Raw genomic sequence first — 17,358 nt, 5'->3', positions numbered from 1 at the left:
ATACAGGACATGCTGGGGTAAAAGTGGTCCAGAAATTGTGGGAGTGACCAACCAGTGACTGGTCCAGTTAAAACCCATGCCAAGATGGGGAGCCCACCTCTGACACAGCCTTGAAGACCAGGAACTAGAAGTTGGATAGACCAGACAGCTAGGATAATACCAAATACAACTGAGCCAGAAAAAAAAAGTCAATGACATGATTCTTAATGATATTCTGCTATACTCATAGACCAGAGTCTAGCATAACTGCCATCACAGAGGCTTCATCCAGCAACCAAAAGGAGTAGACGCAGAGACCCATAGCCAAACATTGGGCAGAGTTCAGGCAACCCTTTGGAGGTGGGATTATAAGAGGCAGAGGGGGCAAGGACACCTCAGAAAACCCATAGAATCAACTACCTAGGCTCATAGGCGCTCACACAGACTGAATCAACAGCCAGGGAGCCTGCATGGGGCTGACCTAGGCCCTCTGCACATAGGTTACAGTTGTGTAGCTTGGTCATCCGTGGGACTCCTAACAGTGAGAACAGAGGCTGTCCTTGACTATTTTTCCTGCTTTGCAGATCCTTTCTCCTCTCACTGAGTCGCCTTTTCCAGCCTCACTAGAAGGGGATGTACCTAGTCCTATTTTACCTTGATATGCCATACTTGGTTGATATCCCTGGGCAGCCCGCCCTTTCTGAAGGGAAACGGAATGCAGGGTTACTTTTGGGGCTTCTTTATTCTACTCTATTATTACCACCCTTACAACCCTTTGTTCCACCCCAATTCCTTCCAACCCCCAACACTAGATAGGAGAGAAAGAAAGTAGAAGGGAAAGAGGCTATAGGCTTTGTTAGCATTCTTTCTAGGCTCCACCCCACAGTTACCTGGTAACAGTAAGGGAATGCCTGGCTTACTATAAAATGGGCTGTTTGGCCCCTCCTTACTATCATACTCTCTTACCTTCTCTGTCCCTTCTCTCCCCATCCCCATCCCCCTCTCCCCATGTGTTCCTGGCATCTCTCTCTCTCTCTCTCTCTCTCTCTCTCTCTCTCTCTCTCTCTCTCTCTCTCTCTCTCTCTCTCTCCCACCTTATTCATGACCTAAGTAAACTCTATTCCATACTATTTCCATCGTATGGCTTATACCTCAGGGGGAAAGGATGTTCCCCACTTCCACCTCACCATATCGCACTTCTAGCAAACATATCCTTGGCTTTCTCTCTCTTTTTTTTTTTTTTTTCTTTTTTTTTTTTTATATATATTTTTATTACATATTTTCCTCAATTACATTTCCAATACTATCCCAAAAGTCCCCCATAGCGCCCCCCACTTCCCTACCCACCCATTCCCATTCTTTTGGCCCTGGCATTCCCCTATATTGGGGCATATAAAGTTTGCAAGTCCAATGGGCCTCTCTTTCCATTGATGGCTGACTAGGCCATCTTTCGATACATATGCAGCTAGAGACAAGAGCTCCGGGGTTCTAGTTAGTACATCATGTTGTTCCAACAATAGGGTTGCAGATCCCTTTAGCTCCTTGGGTACTTACTCTAGCTTCTCCATTGGGAGCCCTGTGATACATCCAATAGCTGACTGTGAACATCCACTCCTGTGTTTGCTAGGCCCCAGCATCGTCTCACAAGAGACAGCTATATTTGGGTCCTTTCAGCAAAATCTTGCTAGTGTATGCAATGGTGTCAGCGTTTAGAAGTTGATTGTGGGATGGATCCCTGGATACGGCAGTCTCTAAATGGTCCATCCTTTCATCACCGCTACGAACTTTGTCTCTGTAACTCCTTCCCTGGGTGTTTTGTTCCCAATTCTGAGAAGGTGCACAGTGTCCACACTTTGGTCTTCATTCTTCTTGAGTTTCATGCGTTTAGCAAATTGTATCTTAAATCTTGGGTATCCTAAGTTTTGGGCTAATATCCACTTATCAGTGAATACATATTGTGTGAGTTCTTTTGTGATTGTGTTACTTCACTCAAGATGATGCCCTCCAGGTCCATCCATTTGGCTAGGAATTTCATAAATTCATTCTTTTTAATAGCTGAGTAGTACTCCATTGTGTAAATGTACCATAATTTCTGTATCCATTCCTCTGTTGAGGGACATCTGGGTTCTTTCCAGCTTCTGGCTATTATAAATAGGGCTGCTATGAACATAGTGGAACATGTGTCCTTTTTACCGGTTGGGACATCTTCTGGATATATGCCCAGGAGAGGTATTGCTGGATCCTCCGGTAGTACTATGTCCAATTTTCTGAGGAACCGCCAGACTGATTTCCAGAGTGGTTGTACAAGCTTGCAATCCCACCAACAATGGAGGAGTGTTCCTCTTTCTCCACATCCTCGCCAGCAACTGCTGTCACCTGAATTTTTGATCTTAGCCATTCTGACTGGTGTGAGGTGGAATCTCAGGGTTGTTTTGATTTGCATTTCCCTGATGATTAAGGATGTTGAACATTTTTTCAGGTGTTTCTCTGCCATTCGGTATTCCTCAGGCGAGAATTCTTTGTTAAGTTCTGAGCCCCATTTTTTAATGGGGTTATTTGACTTTCTGGAGTCCACCTTCTTGAGTTCTTTATATATATTGGATATTAGTCCCTTATCTGATTTAGGATAGGTGAAGATCCTTTCCCAATCTGTTGGTGGTTTTTTTGTCTTATTGATGGTGTCTTTAGCCTTGCAGAAGCTTTGTAGTTTCATGAGGTCCCACTTGTCAATTCTCGATCTTACAGCACAAGCCATTACTGTTCTATTCAGGAATTTTTCCCCTGTGCCCATATCTTCAAGGCTTTTCCCCACTTTCTCCTCTATAAGTTTCAGTGTCTCTGGTTTTATGTGAAGTTCCTTGATCCACTTAGACTTGACCTTAGTACAAGGAGATAGGAATGGATCGATTCGCATTCTTCTACATGTTAACAACCAGTTGTGCCAGCACCATTTGTTGAAAATGCTGTCTTTCTTCCACTGGATGTTTTTAGCTCCCTTGTCGAAGATCAAGTGACCATAGGTGTGTGGGTTCATTTCTGGGTCTTCAATTCTATTCCATTGGTCTATTTGTCTGTCACTATACCAGTACCATGCAGTTTTTATCACAATTGCTCTGTAGTAGAGCTTTAGGTCCGGCATGGTGATTCCACCAGAGGTTCTTTTATCCTTGAGAAGAGTTTTTGCTATCCTAGGTTTTTTGTTATTCCAGATGAATTTGCAGATTGCACTTTCTAATTCGTTGAAGAATTGATTTGGAATTTTGATGGGGATTGCATTGAATCTGTAGATTGCTTTTGGCAAGATAGCCATTTTTACAATGTTGATCCTGCCAATCCATGAGCATGGGAGATCTTTCCATCTTCTGAGATCTTCTATAATTTCTTTCTTCAGAGACTTGAAGTTTTTATTATACAGATCTTTCACTTCCTTAGTTAGAGTCACGCCAAGATATTTTATATTATTTGTGACTATTGAGAAGGGTGTTGTTTCCCTAATTTCTTTCTCAGCCTGTTTATTCTTTGTGTAGAGAAAGGCCATTGATTTGTTTGAGTTAATTTTATATCCAGCTACTTCACCGAAGCTGTTTATCAGGCTTAGGAGTTCTCTGGTGGAATTTTTAGGGTCACTTATATATACTATCATATCATCTGCAAAAAGTGATATTTTGACTTCATCTTTTCCAATTTGTATCCCTTTGATCTCCTTTTGTTGTCGAATTGCTCTGGCTAGGACTTCAAGTACAATGTTGAATAGGTATGGAGAAAGTGGACAGCCTTGTCTAGTCCCTGATTTTAGAGGGATTGCTTCAAGCTTCTCACCATTTACTTTGATGTTGGCTACTGGTTTGCTGTAGATTGCTTTTATCATGTTTAGGTATGGGCCTTGAATTCCTGATCTTTCCAAGACTTTTATCATGAATGGGTGTTGGATCTTGTCAAATGCTTTTTCTGCATCTAACGAGATGACCATGTGGTTTTTGTCTTTGAGTTTGTTTATATACTGGATTACGTTGATGGATTTCCGTATATTGAACCATCCCTGCATCCCTGGGATGAAACCTACTTGGTCAGGATGGATGATTGTTTTGATGTGTTCTTGGATTCGGTTAGCAAGAATTTTATTGAGGATTTTTGCATCAATATTCATAAGGGATATTGGTCTGAAGTTTTCTATCTTTGTTGGGTCTTTTTGTGGTTTAGGTATCAGAGTAATATAAAACACAATAGGCCACTTTAGACTACTTCCTGTTATTAGGGATGTTGGGCTCCTAGGGGCAAGTCCAGTATTCATCGGAATATCCAGCACTCCAGCAAATGCAACAGCAACCCAACAATAGCAAAAGCAGCAGCAGCAACGTGAACCAGCATCAGTGAGGGCAGCAGCAGCATGAACCAGCAGCAGTGAGGGCAGCAGCAGCAGAGGGAGCAGCAGATGCCACAGGCCCTCTGGGGCTCTGCCATATATACCCTCTCCAGAGTCCCCAGAATTAAACTATTTTCAGCTGGCAAAAATCACACCCCTCCTAGAGCACAAGACAATCACAATTAAGAGCTGTGGTCAAACTGAAGCAGCCCCAGATCACAAACCTGGGATTAAAACAAAAATATATTCACACAACATAACTGGGTTTTTAAAGAAATCCACTACAGAGGAGTGGATCCAGGGTAGACAGGAAGTGAGGAGGAGGAGGATCTGAGAGGAGAGGAAGGAGAGGAAAATGTGATTGGGATGTAATACATTAATGAAGAATACATTTAAAAAGTTATCAACAAGGTACATCCACACACTGAGGAGGGAGGGTCGATTTTCTTGGCCTACCAGGGTGTGGTGCCTGGTAAGTCAACTCTGTTTGAGGGAACTGTCTCACATCCAAGAGTGTATGGGCAACACAAATTTCACTTCATGGATTACTAAAATGAAAAGAAAAGGAGAACAGCAAATTGGGAGTAGATGGGAAAGTGGGGGAAGTCTATTCTAGAGGACTTAGGAGAGGATTGGGGGGATGAAAATTCTCAACAAATAAATAAAAATATTATTAAAAAAAAACATGACCAAAAGCAACTCAGAGGGCAAAACAGTTTATTTCCTGTTACAACTCTCAGGTTACAACCCATCCCTGAGGGAAGTCATGACTGGAACTCAAGGCAGGAACCTGGAGCCAGGAATGCAAAGAGAAGCAGAGAAAGAGTAAAGCCTTCTGACTACCCTCCCTCCGTCTGCTTTCTTATAACACCCAGGACCACCCATCCCTACATCCTCTACACCCTACTCCCACCCCCACCCCCACCCTCATCCCATTCCCCACCTCTCACCCCCCACTCCCCCACCCTGGAAGAGGCAGTTCAGCCTACAGTCTGGCTGAGACTCACACATGTCTGAAAAGTGTCCCAAGGTCTTGTTCGAATGCCAATCTAGTGTGTCAGTTTCTCAATTAAGCTTACTTCTTCCCAGATGAAAAAAAAGAAAAAAAGAAAAAAAGAAAGACTAACCAGGACACCACAAAATTATTACAGTGTAGCAACCAGATGGCAGTAAAGCTTTAGGTAGTAATTGGCAAAGGAAACATTGATGCATTTGATTGGGTTATAATTAAACTTAAACTCAGTTGAGGATCTGTTCCTTGTGAGGAGGAATTGTATTCTATGCCATTGGCTCTCACGTGACTTGCTCCATCCAATCAAACATGATTGAAATTGTTATACTGTGTCTCAGGGGAGGCTTTGAGAGTTGACTGGAGAGTCCATTGGTTTGCTTCACCTCCATCCAGTTAGTGACTACTCCTTCACCCTGGGCACTACAGGAAAGAAAACCTAGAGCGTCATCTGGGTGGTGGGAGACACACTCTGCAGAGACCTGTGGAGCAGTGAGACATGCAGCTAGCTCTTGAGGACATTTGCCACCACAGCCCTATCTGTCTACCATGATGGACACAGTTAATTCTAATGACCTCTCAGCTAATTTCCTGTTGACCTAAGTCACCTCTAGTCTTACTCTAGAAAGAATGTAGAGACGAGAGAAGAAAGGAATAAAAGGGGCCCACTCGAGCACACATGGACACACAAACACACACACACACACAGGAAGTCCACTCTGCCAAGTTAAGAATATAATGTCACCAGCTGCCTATTTTATGTTGATTTCCAAAATGCACTTGACATTTTATTTAGCATTTATAATCACATAAAACAAAATGTTAAGTGAGGTGATTATGGCTGGAAAGAACTCCTCAAGTTAATCTATTTATTTATAGTTTATTATTGGAAATTCCTATCTGTTAAAAAGCAGGGAAACGACATTCTTAGTTGTGTTGTTTTCTTTTTGCACACTGATTAATTTTATTGGGGGAAGGAAAGACAAACTCTACTGAACATGTGGAGGACAGACTTTATGAAGTCATCAGCTCTTGTCCTTCAGCATTTGGGTCCCAGGGATCAAACCCAGGCTCTCAGCTTCACAGTAAGCACCTTTACCCACCGAGCCATCAAGCTGGACCTAATAGTGTTTTGTTTGTTTTTTATGTGTTTAATTCTTAACTAGTGAATTATTTGACTGAGCGAGAACTTGTCTTTAATCTAGCCTTCAACACATGTTTATGACTATCTGGTCATCAGTAAGGTGAGCTTCATTATACAAATGAGTCAGATTTTTCTAAGCTGTACTTTGCATAAGAGCAAGGCAAATGCAACATCAGTGTTTATCCAGCCTCAGAGTGCTGGCTGTATGGATCGGGGCCAAATGGGAGAGTTTTAGTTAACTGTCAACTTGACAGCATCTGGAATCATCTGGAAGAGGAGCATCTGAGTGCACCTTATGTAAGGTGGAAAAAAATCACCCACTGTTGTTATGGTAATAATTAATTAATGACTTTCTAACCCACCTTAGATCATTCAGTTCCCAAATAAAAGACACAAACGCTTCATAGTAAACCTAAAAGCACTAGAGCTGGGCAGATATCAGCCCTCTATGCTATTTTGTCTGCTTTCCTGTCAGTAACCATAATATAACTTCCCATGTTCTACTTGGGCCACTCTTACTCCAACTGGCCAGCCCTCAGGGCCATGTTTTCATGATTCACCTACCGCATGGTGTCATCTTCTCTCTCCCCTCTCCCCTCTCTCTTCTCCTCCTGGTCCAGCCTCAGACCCCAAGCCTGGGAACTGAATCTCTACCTACCTTTCTTCTGCCCAGCTACAGGTTATAGGTATCTTTATCAATCAATAGTTTAAAATTAAGGAGCAAAGATACATAGCATCACTTGGTGTATGTGGGAGCACCCTGGGGGCAACGGACCTTGGAGGTCAGTATTTAGCACTACAATACATAGCAACCAACAAACCAAATATCAACACACTGTGGGTAGTAGTACTCCCTGCTTGGGATCCTGGACTATATACACAAAGAGGGAACTAAACAACAGCATGCATCCCATCCCTCTCTGATTCTTGACTGAATCTGTGTTGTGAGGTAAGCCCACCAGAGACCATCATATTACAGTCTTGAAACAGAAAAGAAAGTCTTTATCAGCAACCACTGGCTGCATGGGAGATTTCTACAAACCACGAAGCCCCAAACATGACAGCTCTCTGTCTTATATGCACAAAAAACCACATCCTCATTGTCATGCTTCTGTTAGCAAGTAGGGAAACCTCAGAAACTCAAAAACAACGTTAGTATATGTCTTAGTTTGGGTTTTATTGCTGTGAGGAGACCATGACCAAGGCAACTCTTTGTTTGTTTGTTTGTTTGTTATTAGATATTTTATTTATTTACATTTCAAATGCTATCCCAAAAGTCCCCTATACCCTCCCCCTGCCCTGCTCCCCTACCCACCCACTCCCACTTCTTGGCCCTGGCGTTCCCCTGTACTGAGGCATATAAAGTTTGCAAGACCTAGGGGTCTCTCTTCCCAATGATGGCCGACTAGGCCATCTTCTGATACATATGTAGCTAGAGATACTAGCTCAGGGGTACTGGTTAGTTCATATTGTTGTTCCACCTATAGCTCCTTGGGTACTTTCTCTAGCTCCTCCATTGGGGCCCCTGTGTTCCATCCTATAGATGACTGTGAGCATCCACTTCTGTATTTGCCAGGCACTGGCATAGCCCCCCACGAGACAGCTATATCAGGGTTCTTTCAGCAAAATCTTGCTGGCATATGCAATAGTGTCTGGGTTTGGTGGCTGATTATGGGATGGATCCCCAGGTGGGGTAGCCTCTGGATGGTCCATCCTTTCATCTTAGCTCCAAACTTTGTCTCTGTAACTCCTTCCATGGGTATTTTGTTCCCTATTCTAAGGAGGAATGAAGTATCCACACATTGGTCTTCCTTCTTCTTGATTTTCTTGTGTTTTGCAAATTGTATCTTGGGTATTCTAAGTTTCTGGGCTAATATCCACCTATCAGTGAGTGCATATCTAATGACTTCTTTTGTGATTGGGTTACCTCACTAAGGATGATATCCTCCAGATACATCCATTTGCCCAAGAATTTCATAAATTCATTGTTTTTAATAGCGAAGTAGTACTCCACTGTGTAAATGTATTACATTTTCTGTATCCATTCCTCTGTTGAGGGACATCTGGATTCTTTCCAGCTTCTGGTTATTATAAATAAGGCTGCTGTGAACATAGTGGAGCATGTGTCCTTCTTACCAGTTGGAACATCTTCTGGATATATGCCCAGAAGAGGTATTGTGGGGTCCTCCAGTAGTACTATGTCCAATTTTCTGAGGAACCGCCAGACTGATTTCCAGAGTGGTTGTACAAGCTTGCAATCCCACCAGCAATGGAGGAATGTTCCTCTTTCTCCACATCTGCTGTCACCTGAAGTTTTCATCTTAGCCATTCTGACTGGTGTGAGGTGGAATCTCGGTGTTGTTTTGATTTGCATTTCCCTGATGATTAAAGATGTTGAACATTTTTTCAGGTGCTTCTCAGCCATTCAGCATTCCCTGGTTGTGAATTCTTTGTTTAGCTCTGTACCCCATTTTTAATGGGGTTATTCGAATTTCTGGAGTCCAGCTTCTTGAGCTCTTTGTATATATTGGATATTAGTCCCCTATCAGATTTAGGATTGGTAAAAATCCTTTCCCAATCTGTTGGTGGCCTTTTTGTCTTATTGACAGTGTCTTTTGCCAAAGCAACTCTTTTAAAGGAAAACATTTAATTAGAGCTGGCTTATGGTTTCAGAGGTTGTGTCCATTATCATTATAACAGGAAGCATGGCACCATGAAGGCAGAGATGGTGTGGGAGGAGCCAAGAGATGACTCTGATTCCACACTGGGCAGAACCTGGGCATATGAGGCCTCAAAGCCAATATGGCCATAATACCTTCTAATAGTGCCACTCCCTATGGTCTAAGATTCAAACACATGAATCTATGGGGACCAAACCTATTCAAACCACCAGAGTATATTTAAGGGCTTGTTGTTGTTTTGGTTTTTTGTTTTCTTCTTAATTCATTTAGTTATTCACTTTACATCCTGATTGTAGTTCCCCTTCCTCCTCTCCTCCCAGTCTCACCTTTATGTGCCCCCATTCCCCTTTCCCCTTTTCAGAAGAGAAGTCCCCCTCAGCCATGGGTACCAACCCACCCTGGCACATCAAGTTACAGCTGAGCTAGGTGCCTCCTCTCCCACTGAGGCCAAACAAGGCAGTGCAGCTAGGAGAAAGGAATCCAAAGGAAGACAACAGAGCCAGAGTCAGCCCCCACTCCAATTGCTAGGGGACCCACTATACTACACATCTGCTACATATGTGTTGGAGGCCTGGGTCCAACCCTGCATGCTCTTTCGTTGCTGATTCAGTCTCTGTGAACCTCCATAGTCCCAGGTTAGTTGGCTCTGTAGGTCTTCCTGTCATGCCTTTGACCCTCAGTCCTTCCTGCCTTCTCCCACTAGACTCCCACTAGACTCCACCTAATGTTTGGCTGTGCATCTCTGCACCTGTTTCCATAAGCTGCTGAGTGAAGCCTCTAGCATGACAGTTATGCTAGTCTCTAGTCTGCAGGCATAGCAGAGTATCTTTACTAGTGTCAGGGGGTGGCTCTCTCCTGTGGGATAGGTCTCAAGTTAGGCCAGTCCTTAGTTTTCTGTCCCCTCAATCTCTGCTCCATCTTTTTCCCTGGCACATCTTGTAGGCAGGACAAATCTTGAGCTGACAGTTTAACAAGTGGGTCGGTGTCTCCCTTCCTCCCCTAGAAGTCCTGCCTGACTACAGGAAGGGAAACAAACTAGACATCCATCAAAGGTAGATGGAAGAAACTGGTCCAGAGAGAAGATGTGGAAGAGAACGGGGCATGGAGGAGGTGTCAAGTGTGTGAAGTAGGGGTGAGAGAGCTGGGAGAGAGTAGGGAGGGGGTATTTCTGGGATGAGTTGAAGACCTGGGATGGGGGAGGCTCCTGGGAGTCTATGGGATGACCCTAGCTGAGACTCACAACAGCAGGGTATATTTAAGAACTTTTTACCCAGGAATTTTCCTGGAACTATGGACTAGGTTTTTGTTTTCATTTTGGCAGAGCCTACATGCTGGCTTTTATGGTCTGAATGGTGCCTCTAACATGGCATCAGTTGTGCTAAGGTCTGGTGCAGGTTACAGATGCAGCTTGACCAGTGCAGGTTCTTGCCTGCTCGGCTTGCCCTCCATGATGAACTGTACCTTGAACCATGTTCTCAAACAAATGTTTTCTCCTGTTGCTTGTGTCAGGGTATTCAATCATAATCACAGGAAAAGAAATTAGGACAGCTACATATGTCTCATAGTTTAGCAACCACCTTTTAATGGTTTAAACACAAACTTCTTTTAAAAATAGAAGTTCTAGAGCCACAAATTCCACCATGTGTTTTCTTTGACTGGTGGTTTAGTTCCAAGGAGCTCTGAGGGTACTGGTTAGTTCATATTGATGTTCCTCCTATGGGGCTTCAAACCCCTTCAGCTCCTTGGGTACTTTCTCTAGCTCCTTCATTGGGGACCGTGTGCTCCATCCAATGGATGATTGTGAGCATCCACTTCTGTATTTGCCAGGCACTGGCAGAGCCCCTCAGGAGACAGCTATAGTGGCTCTAGCTGTATATGTAGGAGAGGATGGCCTAGTCGGTCATCAATGGGAGGAGAGGCCCTAGGTCCTGTGAAGGTTCTATGCCCCAGTATAGGGGAATGCCAAGACCAGGAATGGGAGTGGAAGGGTTGGGGAGCAGGAGGAGAAGGGAGGGGATAAGGGATTTTCAGAGGGGAAACTAGGAAAGGGGATAACATTTGAAATGTAAGTAAAGAAAATATCTAATAAAAAAGAAAGAAATGAAAAATAAAATCCCTTGCTTTTCAGATCCCAGCAGAGTGACCTGTGACACTAATAAAGAACTAGACCTTAAAGAGCCTGCACCACAAATGTCCAGCCTCATGGAGCTCAAATGCTGTTGCATTAGTTGCTGCTTAACAAATAGTAAGCTTCCCACTCCATCTGCTCAGAAAGTTCACAGACGCAAAATAAAGCTAGGCCAGATAGTTTCTCTTAACTGTGTTACAAGTGCCCCACTCCTGCTGCGAGGTGGTTCTCTGTCTTTAAGAATCAGCTTCTGTGTTTCCATACACCATGTCTATTCTTCATTAAACCTTTATGTTTAAAAAAAATAGGAGTTCTAAGAGCAAGCTATAGAGTCTTTGCATCTCAAGTAACAGGGCACTCGATTAATTCTCAAAATGAGGGAAATTACCAGCCATATAGTTAAAAGGCTTGTTGTATGTTTAGACAGTGAAGTCAAGGCTTAGAGTCCTTCACTCTTTTTTCTTCCACTCCTCTCCTCTTTTTCTTCTTCCTCTTCTCTTCCTTGTGTATGTTGTGGCTGCTGGAAATGAAACTCAAGGCCCCACACATGGTAAAGCAAGGGCTGTTCCACTGGGCTACCCCCTCAAGGCATAAACTTTTGCTGGGCCTCTGGATGTGTGACCCTTTCAACCTCACCTTCCACTCCACATGTTTCCCACATGTCTGCATTACATGTAACTTAGCAACGTCCTCCTTCTCTTCCTCTTTGCTAATTCCTACTTGTAAGTCTGTAGCAAAATTTTAGATAAGAAAATTTCTAACCAAAGATGATTTAGAAACCACACGGGTACAGAGAACTCTTGGCTTCGAGTCCCACAGCTGAAAACAGTCATTGGCACATGCCAAATGTTCAATAAGCCGAGAGAAAGGATAAAAGATTCCATGGAACTCTTAGGCTTTGAGGCAAGACTCCAGTGGACACCCAACCTTTTGAAACTCTTCTTAGGAAAGAGATGCTCAACCCGAGCAGCTTGGATCTTAGAATCCTGAGTAGGGTTTGTAAGGGATTGAAGAAATGATGAGCATGCATACAGAAAAGCTGGGGTCAGGTGGGTTGTGTCCACTCTGATGGATAGATAGGCCTGTACCACTGCAAGCAACCTGAAACCCCAGAATATTATGTATATGGCACCAGGAGATCGTGTGGGGCAGTTAGCTAGTCTCTATATAAGGTCTCTGTAGGTAAGCAGTCTCAGGCTATTAAGATCTAGAAGAAGAAATTCCCATTGGGTTTTGTACACACTGATCAATTGTCTACAAACACTCAAACTTGGACCAGAGAAGAGGATTTTGCCCATGTCAAGTCTGGCCCCCAAGGGGAACAATATCACCAGCTTCCCATGGGTTGGTCTTCATCATGGCTCTGCCTGTATCAACAACACACACTCACTCGGGGATTTCCTCTGCTCCCTACAGAGAGATATGATATTCTCATTTATAGTTCCATCTATACGGACCCATAATGGCTAGTTAGGGTTGCACTCAGGCATTTCCAGGTTATTGTCCTCTTACCCAAATAACTGAAAATGTGGCTCACACAGATTTGTAAAAGTATCAAGACTCAAAGCAAACTGACAGCACGGATTAGAGAGGGATAACGTATCAAGGCTGAGAGTAGATCACATGAATGAGAGTATTCACGGCCCAGGTTACAAGCTGGGATCTCTTTATATGGGGTTTAATGGACAGAGGAGTTTGTTTCTAATGAGCATTGTTTAGGTAGTTTTATATTTTGATTGATAGATTAGTCATATAATCATTTTCCCACATGTACCTTCCCATAATGGCCTGCTTTTAATCGTATGCAGCCCAATTATTCACAAGCATTAAGTGATCAGCAGGGAGGTCTCCCTAAAAAAAAAATTCACTCGCCAGGTATAGTTTGTCTGACTGACTATGCACCCCAAACCAGGCTGGATACATTGGAGATAAATTTGAATAGAAACTATCTAAATTTGATTGTTATTAGGGATGGAGAAATAATATGCTATTGTTCAAAAGGGGGAATAGGTATAGCCTGATGAAGAGGTTCTGAGGTTGCTAGGCACATTGTTTGGATAGGGGTATGTGTGCATGCAGGTAAAGGAGCTAGGTGGCCAAGTACATTACTAAAAAAAGAGGTGTGTCCACAACCCAAACCAAGCGGAGCCCCAGGATGCTAAACCCTTCCCTGTGTGTTTGCCTGCCTCAGTACCATTCATTACAAGATGATTTGGGAAATGTTGAGGCTTACTTTATAAATAATCACATTGGTACCTCCTAAAGAATTTTGGCCTTCAGATTTCTTACGCTAGGAAATTCAATGTGGTGGCCACTGCTCAAAGTACTTTCGGAGCCTGCTTCTCCCCTGGAGGCAATCTCTTTGTAGGGCTGTGTCCTTATTCCAAGGACTGGCCACCCTGAATGATAGAATCTACAGCCAGTGGTCCTCTGATCTCCACCTTCAGGCAGTAAGAATTGATAAACACAACACAGTAATTATGAATGAGGCTAGCCACACCCCCACACACACACACACACACATACACCCCTGGTGTCTAATTCACTTCCTGGTGTTTAAAAAAGTAAATGAATATTCGGAGCCTTTCAAGTTTGGGAGTTACCAGTGTTGTAAGCTGTGAGTTCCTCTTGGGGGCTTGTTTGGTCTTTGGTCTATTTTTTTTAATATTTGGCTTGTGTGATGTTCTCACTGGAGAAGCAATTCTCTGTGAAAATGTCTGAGACTGTTCAAGATATTGCTAGATTAATGAAGTGTCTTACTATTGCAGGACACAGGGGGCCTGGGAGCAATAACAGAGTTAATGTCCCATTAGTTCTTTTGTTAGCCTGAGGCCACTCTGGCCCCAGGAGAAATGGCTGCCTTTTAACAAACATTTCTGTGGTAGGGTGTTTTGTGTGTTTGCTTGGTGGGTTTTGTTTTCCCTTTAGGTTTGAGTTTTTTATCAATTTTCAGTGAATTGAAAAACTGAGGCATAATTATGGGCTTAGATTCAGGTCCCTTTTTTTGAAAAATTAAGATTTATTCTTATTTCATGTGTATAAGTGTTTTTCATGTATGTATATATGTATACCGTGTATCAAACTAGTAAGTGCGTAGAGGGTATGGGATCCCTTGAAACTTGAATTGCAGATGGTGAACTGCCATATGGATGCTGGGCATGGAAACTAGGTCCTCTAGAAACGCAGTAAATGCTCTTAACTGCTGGGCCATCTCTCCAGTTCCTGGGTTCAAATTTTAAGTTGACCTTGAATTGAGTAAGTGATAGGGGGATGAAAGCATCTGTCTCACATGATTTGTAAAAAATTAGTGGACTGTGTTTTTAGAAATGGTTTCTAAGTTTACAGAGAAGATGAGCAGAAAGTCCCTGAATGGCTTATCCACTGACACAATAAACCAAATTGAGCCAAATTATAAGTATAAAGTAGATTTATTGAGAGCAACTCTTGGGCAGGTTCACTGATCTCACAGGAGGAGGTTAGGGGAGTTGTGCTCTTTGAGCTGAAATAGGGGCTTCTAAAAGGGGAGGAGGAGGGAGGAGGGAGGGGGTAGTGAGGTACTGGGGTTATGGCCTTATTCCGTGAGTTTAGAACCCTATAGGGTGGTCCGGTGCTCATTTTGGAATCTGGAACTAGGTGTCAGTTTTGTCCAGTGGGTTTTGTTTGGTTTTGTTTTGTTGTTGTGTTTGTTTTTCGAGACAGGGTTTCTCTGTGTAGACCCTTCTACTTACTCTGTAGACCAGGCTGGCCTCGAACTCAGAAATCTGCCTGCCTCTGCCTCTCAAGTGCTGGGATTAAAGGCATGTGCCACCACTGCCCAGCTTGTCCAGTGTTCTGCATGGTGTTTGCAAGTGCAGACTTATGGTCAGAGAAAAAGGGTGGAGATTTCTTGGCCTTTGTCCCAAAACCTCCAGTTTAACAGTTTCCACTCCAATACTAACATTTCTAGTTAGTGTGCAGCATTATCATCTGTGAGTCAAGACCGGTCCACCTCCTTGGCTTCAGTTGCAGTTTACATTGAGGTTCATGCTTTGTATTGAATGTTCTATATATTTGAATGATTGTGCAATGACATCTACCCAGCATTAAAGAGCCAGATAGGAATTGTTTTCTGTCTTGAATGGCCTGTATTCTCTTTATTTATCTCCTTCACATACCCTAAATTCTGGTAGCTCACCTTATTTTTGTTGTTACTTTTATCTATTCTTTGAAATTTTATTCCTTACATGTAATGTATATAACGTATATCTTACATGTATACACTGTATATCTTACATGTATACAGTGTATATATTACATGTATACAGTGCATTGCTCATATCTACTCCAAACTCTTCCCACATAGTCCCCTAGTTGCCTGCAACCCAGCCCTCTCCCCAGCCTCAGCCTCTTCTTCTTTTTTATAACCTGCTGAGCCCAGTGAATGTTGCCTGGGTGAGCAAGGATGTGTGAGTCCATTCCCCAGGGCATCAGCAAACTGCCAGAGGCCACATCCACCAAATAATTCTCCTTCTTCAAGCACCCAATCCTCCTCAGCTAGGGGTCAGGAATCATAAGGCCCTCTCCCATCCGGACTGGATTTTTCCTGGATTGATCTTGTGCAGAGCTTCTATGGGTTCATGAATGCAATGACCATGTCATGTCCAGAACACATTTCCCAGAACTCCCGCCCGCCCCCATCCTATGGCTCTTACATTCTTCCAGTCACCTCTTCTGCGATGTTCCTTGACATTCCGGTGGGAGGAAGTTGATTCAGCTTACCCATCTATGACTAAATGTTCACAATCATTTATGTTCAGCACTTTGACCAATTATAAGTCTGCACTAATTGCTACCACTGCAGAAAGAAGTTACTCTGACCACAGCTGAGAACAGAACAGATCTACAACTATGCATACAAACATTTACATGACAGCTTGACAATATGATCATTTAGTGAAACAATAATAGTGTTCTCACTTCCTGAGCTATGAGCTTTTGACTAGATTTACAGTATCCGGCTTGAATACCCCTCTCTACAGAAGATCTCAAATACAGAAAACAGTTGGTTACCTGTAGATGCCCACTTGCCAGCATGTAAAACGCCACAACAGGATCCTTCTGCAACACGTTTATTGGGAGAGCATTGACTGTGTAGGCGAAAGGCCCCGAGCCCCAAAAATGGTGCTGCTTATATAGGCCTAGGAGTGACGTGTCCATACCTGATTGGTTATGCTACCAGTACCTCATTAATATGCCTCGGGCCAGGCAGTGACTCGGCAAAAAACTCTACTGCACATGCGCACATTGGTTGTTTACCCGTAATCATGGGTGGTGGCCAGTGGTAGCCAGCGCCATCTTGTAATGGCATTTGCAGCTTCCCACAGTTACCCTCCCCCAATAACCATGACACTATTACACTAGTGAACACATCTTGCCTGACAAGACTCTATAGTGAGAATTCTTGCTTTTAGCCACAGAAAGTATTCACATGGATTGTGGAGTGAGACCCTTTTCCCTTCCCATACCCCTATATCTTTCCCTGTCTTTCTACCCTGCCTCATGCAGACTTCTCAAGCCCAGTCAGCAGATTAAAAACTACAATGTCAACACTGTATACAATGTATACAATGTGTATCTTCCATGTATACAATGTGTATCTTCCATGTATACAATGTATACATTATGTGTATACAAAGGTTACTGTGGTGGTTTGAATGAGAATGTTCCCCTCCCCATATGCTCATATATTTGAATGCTTGATCCCCAGTTGATGGAACTGTTTGGCAAGATTTAGGAGGTGTGGGGTTGTTAGGGGAGGTCTCCTAATAGGGGTGAGGTTTCAAAATCTCATATCATTCCCAATTAGATATCTCTCTGCCTTGTGTTTCAGGATATAAGCTCTTGTGGATAAGGATATAAGCTCTCAGATACTGCTTCAGCACTATGCCAGCCTGCCTGCTGCCATGTTCCCTGACATGATGGTCAGAAATCATCTCTGAACTGTAAGCCCCAATAAACTCTTTCTTCTCTAAGTTTCCTTGGTGTTAGTGTGTCTTCACAACAACAACAAAAAAA

At 43.2% G+C, this 17,358-nt stretch overlaps 1 long non-coding RNA gene across 1 annotated transcript; it reads left to right on the top strand.

Annotated features, from left to right (window-relative positions):
- The first annotated feature begins 10,213 nt into the window (after positions 1 to 10,213).
- On the top strand, positions 10,214 to 17,280 carry LOC147005922 (uncharacterized). Its single transcript, XR_015045323.1, has 3 exons — positions 10,214 to 10,308; positions 11,305 to 11,421; positions 17,174 to 17,280. It is a non-coding gene; the product is annotated as an uncharacterized LOC147005922 (long non-coding RNA).
- Positions 17,281 to 17,358: the final 78 nt, after the last annotated feature.

The sequence above is a fragment of the Mus caroli genome, unplaced genomic scaffold (assembly GCF_978045245.1).
Source record: "Mus caroli unplaced genomic scaffold, Mus_caroli_1 scaffold_2, whole genome shotgun sequence".
NCBI lineage: Eukaryota > Metazoa > Chordata > Mammalia > Rodentia > Muridae > Mus > Mus caroli.
This window is presented reverse-complemented; position numbering and strand designations above follow the sequence as displayed.